The sequence below is a fragment of the Oncorhynchus gorbuscha genome, linkage group LG12 (genome assembly GCF_021184085.1).
Source record: "Oncorhynchus gorbuscha isolate QuinsamMale2020 ecotype Even-year linkage group LG12, OgorEven_v1.0, whole genome shotgun sequence".
Taxonomy (NCBI): Eukaryota; Metazoa; Chordata; class Actinopteri; order Salmoniformes; family Salmonidae; genus Oncorhynchus; species Oncorhynchus gorbuscha.
In genome coordinates this window covers 74,228,698-74,239,663 of record NC_060184.1, presented here as the reverse complement: position 1 = coordinate 74,239,663, position 10,966 = coordinate 74,228,698, and positions in this window count along the sequence as shown.

Here is a 10,966-nt window from a genome sequence, read left to right as displayed (position 1 = left end):
ACACACACACACACACACACACACACACACACACACACACACACACACACACACACACACACACACACACACACACACACACACAGAGAGACACACACACACACACATAAATGAACTGAAACAGGTCTCTAAAGACCTAGGTTGTATGCAAACCCTTTGCCTTCTATTTTTGTTTAAACCAGCAATTTCCTATGTGACCATTACAACACCTTGCACTCTTCAAGAGAACACCTGCCAACTTGCTCTATGTCAACACCATTGCATAGTTAAATGACTTCATATGGGCTTCATTTGATTAGGCAAACTTCCACCTGTCACATACAAAATGTTCATTAACCAATGCATCCAGCTTCAAGCTGTGGTTGTTGATTTGACAACACTTTGCATAGTGCCAAGTGTTACCATAAACACATTATCTATGGTGTCAGTCAGCACAGTTCCAGCTCCACAAGTCAATTACAGTGCTGTATAATATATTAGCCTAATATGATTGCTATTATTATATCATGTTAATAATTTATGATTTATTTATCAAATAAAATATTTAACATGATGGAAAGTGTGTGAGAAAACATTTACTCTATTATTAGTTGTATTTTTTATTAATAAAGTATTTGTGGGCCTACCACTAGGTCTACGTAAATGCTGCAGTGCATGCTGGGCTGAATTGTGTGTGAGTTGATGATAATGCGCGGAGGTAATCTACACTGAGTGTACAAAACATTCTCTTTTCATGACATAGACTGACCAGGTGAATGCTTTGATCCTTTATTGATGTCACTGAAATCCCCTTCAATCAGAGTAGATGAAGGGGGAGGAGACCAGTTAAATAAGGAGTTTTAAGCCTTGAGACAACTGAGACATGGATTGTGTATGTGTGTCATTCAGAGGGTGAATGGGCAAGAAAAAATATTGAAGTTGCTTTGAACGGGGTATGGTACCAGGTGCCCGGCGCACCGGTTTGAGTCAAGAACTGCAGGGCTGCTGAGTTTTTCACGCTCAACAGTTTCCCGTGTGAATCAAGAATGGTCCACCACCCAAAGGACATCCAGCCAACTGGACACAAAGCATTGGAGTCAACATGGGCCAGCATCCCTGTGGAACGCTTTCCACACCTTGTAGAGTCTATGCCCGGACGAATTGAGGCTGTTCTGAGGGCAAACGGGGGTGCAACTGGAGATTAGGGAGGTGTTCCTAATGTTTTGTCCACTCAGTGCATGATCTGTAGCTGTGGTGGTGCTGCCACCATGTGGATATGTAGCTGAAGGTATTGTGGTGGTGCTGCCACCATGTGGATATGTAGCTGAAGGTATTGTGGTGGTGCTGCCGCCATGTGGATATGTAGCTGAAGGTATTGTGTTGGTGCTGCCACCATGTGGATATGTAGCTGAAGGTATTGTGGTGGTGCTGCCGCCATGTGGATATGTAGCTGAAGGTATTGTGGTGGTGCTGCCGCCATGTGGATATGTAGCTGAAGGTATTGTGGTGGTGCTGCCGCCATGTGGATATGTAGCTGAAGGTATTGTGGTGGTGCTGCCACCATGTGGATATGTAGCTGAAGGTATTGTGGTGGTGCTGCCGCCATGTGGATATGTAGCTGAAGGTATTGTGGTGGTGCTGCCGCCATGTGGATATGTAGCTGAAGGTATTGTGGTGGTGCTGCCACCATGTGGATATGTAGCTGAAGGTATTGTGGTGGTGCTGCCACCATGTGGATATGTAGCTGAAGGTATTGTGGTGGTGCTGCCACCATGTGGATATGTAGCTGAAGGTATTGTGGTGGTGCTGCCGCCATGTGGATATGTAGCTGAAGGTATTGTGGTGGTGCTGCCACCATGTGGATATGTAGCTGAAGGTATTGTGGTGGTGCTGCCACCATGTGGATATGTAGCTGAAGGTATTGTGGTGGTGCTGCCGCCATGTGGATATGTAGCTGAAGGTATTGTGATGGTGCTGCCACCATGTTGGATATGTAGCTGAAGGTATTGTGGTGGTGCTGCCACCATGTGGATATGTAGCTGAAGGTATTGTGGTGGTGCTGCCGCCATGTGGATATGTAGCTGAAGGTATTGTGATGGTGCTGCCACCATGTTGGATATGTAGCTGAAGGTATTGTGGTGGTGCTGCCACCATGTGGATATGTAGCTGAAGGTATTGTGGTGGTTACCAGTTGATACATGCGTTGGAAGTGAGGCTAAATAAACTGTTTGGTATTGAACGTAGCCTGGTCCCAGATCTGTCTGTAGCCTGGTCCCAGATCTGTCTGTAGCCTGGTCCCAGATCTGTCTGTAGCCTGGTCCCAGATCTGTCTGTAGCCTGGTCCCAGATCTGTCAGTAGCCTGGTCCCAGATCTGTCAGTAGCCTGGTCCCAGATCTGTCAGTAGCCTGGTCCCAGATCTGTCTGTAGCCTGGTCCCAGATCTGTCAGTAGCCTGGTCCCAGATCTGTCTGTATCCTGGTCCCAGATCTGTCAGTAGCCTGGTCCCAGATCTGTCAGTAGCCTGGTCCCAGATCTGTCAGTAGCCTGGTCCCAGATCTGTCAGTAGCCTGGTCCCAGATCTGTCTGTAGCCTGGTCCCAGATCTGTCTGTAGCCTGGTCCCAGATCTGTCTGTAGCCTGGTCCCAGATCTGTCTGTAGCCTGGTCCCAGATCTGTCTGTAGCCTGGTCCCAGATCTGTCTGTAGCCTATTTATATTTATTTGTCCTCCATTACGTTCAATTCAATGCTCACGCTTTGTTTTCATTTGAACAAGAAGAAGTATTCTTTGACTTTCAGAACTCAGTCTTGCATTTATGAAATGTCTCCACAAGACATCGTTTAGATTAGAACATGCACCAGTGATTGCTTCACCACAGACACAGAATAGCCATTCCAGGGGAACTTTGTACTTTTGTGACACACCATGCTCTCTGCACTGGCCCATCCATAAAGCAGTGTTCCTTTTCCAAGATATGATTCATGGTTACCAATCAACAGGACTCAATAATGTATATTCATGGTACTGTCTTGATAAGGAAGCTATGGCCCCATGGACTCTTTCTGAGAACTCAAGATATCCAAAGACAGCATATCATGTCATACCATAATGTTCTGCTAAAACACCCCCAATAAATGCATGGTCTTATGCAGAGGCGTGCCTTGCTCCCTTAGATTTGTCCTGTAAAAAAAATGGGGGTAAAAAATAAAAGGACTCTGTAATGCTACTAGCCACTTCACAGTTTTATGAAGATGGCTTTAGATAGGTTCCATATAGGTTCAGTCTCCCAACCTCATAACTAGCTACTTAGAAGCAATTTCAGGCGATAAAGTTAGAGTAGTTAGCTTGTCTAACTATCTTAGCATGCTAAGGTTGGTAGACTTTAGAAAAGCAAGCAATAATTAAATACTGAATAAGACTCACATTCCTTTCAATCTTTTACCCAGATTTTTGTGACGATGCAGAGAAGCACATTTAGTTTCATTGACAAAAGAACCACCAATCAGGAGGATATAGTGAGATCAAGAGATATGCAGAATTACATATATATCTAATTGTTTTTACATAGAATTAAGCAGAATAATTATGGCTCTAGATTGCAGGACAAATCTGTTTCAGGTGTTTGAAAAAAGCTAAGTTCTCCAATTTATGGAGGGGAGGCATAGCCCCCCTGTGGACCACCCCCAGCCATCCTCACGTGCTTTGGTCCCCCTCTGATTTTGGGGTGCATAACATCCCTCGTCTTATGTGGAATATACCAATATTCATTGGTTCCAACCACTGACTCAGTTGAGTGCTTAGAAATGTTATATCCAAAGACATCAATGATTAAGTCTTTATACCAAAACGTTTTTTGTTCAATTCATATTAAACTTCAATTTTCATAATCTTTTGAACCTTCAGTTTATTCTTCAATTCATACACCTTGGTTGAACTGTGAGGTAGAGGCAGGATACTTTCCCCATTTCTACACAGACAGGCTGAGTAGTACTTCATGTATTCTCAGAGCTGTGAGTGTCACACCTCTTCTGGACAAAGCCAATATTTGCGAGTTCAAGTTTCTCTACTTGTCAGACAATCTCCACCTGCACAGAGCCTGCTCTGCGTTACACAACCAGCCACGCTGCACACACTAAAAAGTCAAGGTAGTCGACTAACCATAACGTTATCGATATCTCTTCCGAGTAAAGTTCATAGCCAGGTCATGCATTCAACACCTATCATTAGTTAGTTGCTGACACAATGTTATTACCACTACAATGACCAGTCAGCCTACTTCAGCCCTGTGGTATCAAATAGGCTTAATTTATGAACTGCCCAATAAATGTTTAGATCACCATTCAAGGCTGACAGCCCATGCTGGGCTGGGGGTGAACATTTGGTCATTTGCTGCTGTAGGGTTGTTGCAGGTCTACACAGGAATCTAGACTCTTATTTGTAGTGCCATTTTAGTTCTGGCAACATTTGACTGTATAATGCATTATGATGCTGTAATAAAGTATCAGTCAAACGTTTGGACACACCTACTCATTCAGGGTTTTTTCTTTTTGACTATTTTCTACATTGTAAAATAATAGTGAAGACATCAATACTATGAAATAACACATATGGAATCATATAGTAACCAAGTGTTAAACTAATCCATATATATTTTAGATTTTAGATTCTTCAAAGTAGCCAACCTTTCCCTTGATGACAGCTTCGCACACTCTTAGCATTCTCTCAACCAGCTTGATGATGTATTCACCTGGAATGCATTTCAATTAACAGATTTGTTGAAAGTTCATTTGTGGAATTTCTTTCATTCTTAATGGGGTTGAGCCAATCAGTTGTGTTGTGACAAGGTAGGGGTGGTACACAGAAGGTCTATTTGGTAAAATACCAAGTCCATATTATGGCAAGAACAGCTGAAATGAGCAAAGAGAAACGACAGTCCATGAAAGTCAGTCAATCCAGAAAATGTCAAGAAATCTGAAGGTTTCTTCAAGTGGAGTCGCAAAACCATCAAGCGCTATGTTGAAACTGGCTCTCATTAGGATCACCACAGAAATGGAAGGCCCAGAGTTACCTCTGCTGCAGAGGATAAGTTCATTAGAGTTACCAGCCTCAGAAATTGTAGCCCAAATAAATGCTTCAGAGTTCAAGTAACAAACATCAACCATTCAGGAGACTGTGTGAATCAGGCCTTCATGGTCAAATTGCTGATGCAAAAACCACTACTAAATGACACCAATAATAAGAAGAGTCTTGCTTGGGCCAAGAAACATGAGCAATGGACATTAGACCGGTGGAAATCGGTCCTTTGGTCTGGAGTCCAAATGTGAGATTTTTAGTTCCAACCGCCGTGTCTTTGTAAGACGCAGAGTAGGTGAACATATGATCTCCGCATGTGTGGTTCCCACCGTGTAGCATGGAGAAGTAGGTGTGATGGTGCTTTGCTGGTGACAACGTCAGTGATTTATTTAGAATTCAAGGCAAACTTAACCAGCATGGCTACCACAGCATTCTGCAGCGGTACGTCTTCCCATCTGGTTTGCGCTTAGTAGAACTATCATTTGTTTTTTTAACAGGACAATGACCCAACACACCTCCATGCTGTGTAAGGGATATTTGACCAGAAGGAGAGTGATGGAGTGCTGCATCAGATGACCTGGCCTCCACAATCACTCGACCCCAACTCAATTGAGATGGTTTCGGATGAGTTGGACCGCAGAGTGAAGGAAAAGCAGTCAACAAGTGCTTAGCATATGTGGGAACTCCTTCAAGACCGTTGGAAAAGCATTCCAGGTGAAGTTGGTTGAGAGAATGCCAAGAATGTGTATATATATTGTGTATATATTGTGTGATTTGTCATAACCATGTATGACAGCCATACTGTCTTTATATCATCTCATAACGTGTTAAACAACAGCTTTTTTCAGATTTTCACCTCTGGGACAGGTACAAATGGAAACTAAACAGGCAACAGGAAAGCTGATGATATTTCATCCAAGATAGCCCACCAATCACTGCCATTGTGCCCTTAAACAAATTACCTAGGCTCTACAATTTCTACTGCCTTATTGCTGTGTGTGTGAGGTTGAGTATTGTGACAGCAAAATGATTCATTCCCATTTAAAAATGGGCAGTAAAGTATCTAGTCTGTTCTATTATATGGACCTATGACTAGGTTTAGAAAAAGGTCATATGGGCTCATACAAATAACAAGTTATCAATAATTGTATTTTTATTTGGAGGTCAACGAGGGAGTGTTAAATTTAGTTAATTTGATCGAATAGAAGTTTCGTAATGCTTAGGTTGTTACGCCTGCACTGATATACATGGAAGGACGTGGCAACCCTGTTGTCATAGAGATAGATAGAGGACTCAGATATAACCCATTTTAGCATTGCCATTGAGGGCTTCAAACATGTTAAATTAGTGAACTGGGTGGAGATTCCTATGAGTTGGAAGCAATCAGTCAATGAAGAAGAAGAACCAACAGTTTTATTTACTGGATATTTTAGAAATGTACAACCCATATGCATTGACCTGATTAGGGCTTCCACCAATGGCGCTCAGAATGACAGAAATGACGTGTATTTCATGGTAATTCCTCTTAACAGAACATGCAAGTCGAGGATGCAACGTCCTGCATCCCCCTTACTGAATTCCGATGCACACTTTGAAGATGCTAGAATAACTGTCCACGTGTGCTTTTCCTCAGCCAACAAGACGAGTGACGAACCGCAAAATCACTAGCCTATGTCAATCTACTATCCCCCTATAGTAGAAAAATGATCATTTTCTCTTGGTCAGCTTGTGGAGAAAGAAATAGCCTATTCCAAACAGACTATGGGACAGTTGTGGGATGATAGATCCCAAATTCATACCACCAGAAGGCCTAGGCGACACAAAAATAATAATTTAAAAGCGATGAGTCTGATGCAACAGATCAGAATGTTTAGCTTAAGATAAACTATTATTACTTTACATTATAAACGTAGCAATGCACAGAAGACAGTAGGCTAGTCATTAATGTTCATTCCATCACGCAATTAGTGGGAAAGCAGCGTTGTCAAAAGTGCTCCATACATGCGAGCGGTTTCATGTGACAGAGATAAAAAATATCAAAAGAGGGGAGATTTAAAGATGCAACAACTAGCATGAGTTGCTAATATGACTAGGATTGTGCCTTTGGCTACTGGACAATGAAAGAAAGAACAATAGAACAGTAGATAAATAGGCTACTGGTTTCATATGGAAGTACAGTGGTGTACGTAAGTATTCACCCCCCTTGGCATTTTTGTTGCCTTATAACCTGCAATTACAGCTGAAAGTCTCTTGGGGTATGTCTCTATAAGCTTGGCACATCTAGGCACTGGGATTTTTGCCCATTCTTCAAGGCAAAACTGCTCCATCTCCTTCAAGTTGGATGGGTTCTGCTGGTGTGCAGCAATCTTTAAGTCATACCACAGATTCTCAATTGGATTGAGGTCTGGGACAATTCAAAGATATTTAAATGTTTCCCCTTAAACCACTCGAGTGTTGCTTTAGCAGTATGCTTAGGGACATTGTCCTGCTGGAAGTTGAACGTCCGTCCCAGTCTCTAATCTCTGGAAGACTAAAACAGGTTTCCCTCAAGAATTTCCCTGTCTTTAGCTCTGTCCATCATTCCTTCAATTCTGAGCAGTTTCCCAGTCCCTGCTGATAGAAACATGGTGTTCTTGGGGTGATGAGAGGTGTTGGGTTTGCGCCAGACAAAGTTTTCATTGATGGCCAAAAAGCTCAATTTTAGTCTAATCTGACCAGAGTACCTTCTTCCATACATTTGGGGAGTCTCCCACATGCCTTTTAGTGAACACCAAACGTGCTTGCTCATTTTTTTCTTTAAGCAATGTATTTTTTTCTGATCACTTCCGTAAAGCCCAGCTCTGTGGAGTGTACGGCTTAAAGTGGTCGTCCTATGGACAGATACTCCAATCAGGTTATCTTTGGTCTCTTTGTTGCCTCTTTGATTAATACCCTCCTTGCCTGGTCTGTGAGTTTTGGTGGGCAGCCCTCTCTTGGCAGGTTTGTTGTGGTGCCATATTCTTTCAATTTTTTAATAATGTATTTAATGGTGCTCCGTGGGATGTTCAAAGTTTCTGATATTTTTTATAACCCAACCCTGATCTGTACTTCTCCACAACTTTGTCCCTGACCTGTTTGGAGCTCCTTGGTCTTAATGGTGCCCCTTGCTTAGTGGTGTTGCAGACTCTGGGGCCTTTCAGAACAGGTGTATATATACTGAGATCATGTGACAGATCATGTGACACTTAGATTGCACACAGGTGGACTTTGTTTAACGAATTATTTGACTTCTGAAGGCATTTGGTTGAACCAGATCTTATTTAGGGGGTTCATAGCAAAGGGTGTGAATACATATGCAAAGGGTGTGAATACATATGCACGCACCACTTTAACAAAAAAAAACAAATGTGATTTTTTTAAACATTTCACTTCACAAATTTGGACTATTTTGTGTATGTCCATGACATGAAATCCAAATAAAAATCTAATTAAATGACAGGTAATGCAACAAAATAGGAAAAAATGGGGGGGTTAAATGCTTTTGCAAGGCACTGTATTTTCCAAAAAGAATTGCTTCTAAGAATATGCTTGGATTTTGCCAAGACTACTTTGAAGCAATGGAAAACATGCCTCATAATATGTAGTAAAAAAAAGTTAAGGTTTCAAACAATTAAGTACATGTTTTCCAAATGCATACTGCCTCCAGCTTATTGCAAAGTGGTGTGTGACGCGCTGATGAAGCCTGCCTTCCGTTGCCTGCCTTCCGTTGCCTATGCATTTGAATGGCAAATGGGGAAGCATGCTTCAATTACCAGTTGAGAAATAAAAATAGTAGCTCTTTTTATGGCCATCAAAACAAGCAATTACATGTATAATTTTTGCACAAAGATTGGGCTTATAAAAATCACTTTTCACTCCAGGTGCAAAGAAAGAGGTATTTCAGGAGCTGTGGCAGCTGCTATTGAGCTGACAGACAGATTCTCTCTCCAATGCTTTGTATTTGTATGTTGTACGCGTGTGGTAAATAAGATACATAACGAATATACACACCGCCAATTTAATTTCACAAAACGATGCATGACCGTTCAAAAAGGTATTTACATCAATGAATAGGATAAAAAGCATTATTTCGCAATGGTATTTTTTCCTTTGCCCGGACAATTCTATTTATCGGCTTTGCAATTTTGTTATTGGCCAGAAGCCAGCAATTACTGGCTAACGGAAACCATGGCACAGATACAAAGAGGAGTCTTCTACCTAGCTCTATGGCCTGTTGACACACGTCTCTGCCCTCTCGTTGGCTAGAATGGTCCCACCTGATCTCGCCTCTTCCCATCTGCCTTCAATCTTTGAGGACATGTATTTCCATTGTCACTTCACTATAATAGACTATCTTTCTTTTAACACTGACACCTCACACATGAGGGGGAGGCACACACACGCTGCGTTTGAGTGGTAAGGCTGAAGCAATCGACTGTAGACATAAGCTGAGAAGGGAAGTCGGGGGAGATGCATCTGCTACAGACAAAAGTCGGACACTGATGTGGTTTTCCAACAGTAAGGCTCAGTGCAACATGGCAGTGTTGCCATTGTTAATAAAAGTTATTTTTAATGTAAAAAAACATGCCTTCAATCCCCATATCACACAAACTGTAAATATTTCAGTTGGGGAGAAAGAGAGAGACTCAAATATCACATTAATTTGTACATATCCACTTTATACATATGAATCGCTGCAGAGAGGAAGAGGTGAAGCGAGAGGATTTACTCCAGCCATTATCTGTCCACGTGAGATAAGCTCTGTATTGTATGGAGGTCTATGAGAGAGTGTTGAATTACGTGAGGCTTATTTGATCGAATAGAAGTTTCGTAATGTTTAGGCTGGCACACATGTACTGATATAACTGGATGCACATGGCTTTCCGGCAACTTTGAGAAAAACATGTTAGCTGTGCTTGTTGTTCATATGCTTATGTGCCCTCTCATTGGCTAGAGTGGTTCCTCCTGATCTCTCCTCCGCCCACCTGCCTTCAATCATTGATGACATGTCTTTCCATTTTTAGAGCGGTCACTCGGTTATAATGTCAATATAATAGATCATCTTTGATCGCGGCAAAGTTGCTTCCTATTTCATTCACGTCTTCCCGTTCGCGTGGGTCAAACAAACATTCAAATGATTAGTTAACAAATAGTGCCTCGCTCAATGCAGGCTATGGCTGCAAGTTGCAGCAGGTGAGGAGCAACTGCAGAAAATGTAAGTAAACTGCAGACGAAACTTCATGACCTTTGGTCACATGGTTGTTGTAAAGTGCATGCAGTTCACATCAGTGGAGGCTGCTGAGAGGAGAACGGCTCATAATAATGACTGGAATGGAGTATAATGGCTGGAATGGAGTACAATGGACAGAATGGTATCAAGCCCATGAAGACCATGTTTTTGATACCATTCCATTTACTCGATTCCAGCCATTATTGTGAGCCGTTCTCCCCTCAGCAGCTTCCACTGGTCCACATATAGGAGCAAGTCGGACAATCTTTATCCCCATAATGCAACACCCTTGGTCACCGACTTGACCAAAGTGATCCACCCACACTCTCCCTTGTGTATTCTTTGGGTTGTGCTATATATTTATTTACAGTGGCAACAACTACAATCAGGTGATCCAACCAAGTGGCCAAGATTCTGGTTAGGAAGCACACCATCCCATGTACCTAGAGGAGACTGACAGTACTGCACATTAACAGACGCTGAGCCCAGAAAGACCATTTCCATGTGACCACTTGGTAATGGCGACACGTTTCTGCCAAGGACACCCAAACCAGAGGGAGCCTGACCCTCTGTGGAAGTTGCTGTAGCCCTGCTTGGGATAGTTTGTCTACATTGGCTATTGATTGAGACACAGGGCCCGTTCTAGCTTGGCATGTCAGGGTGGGAAA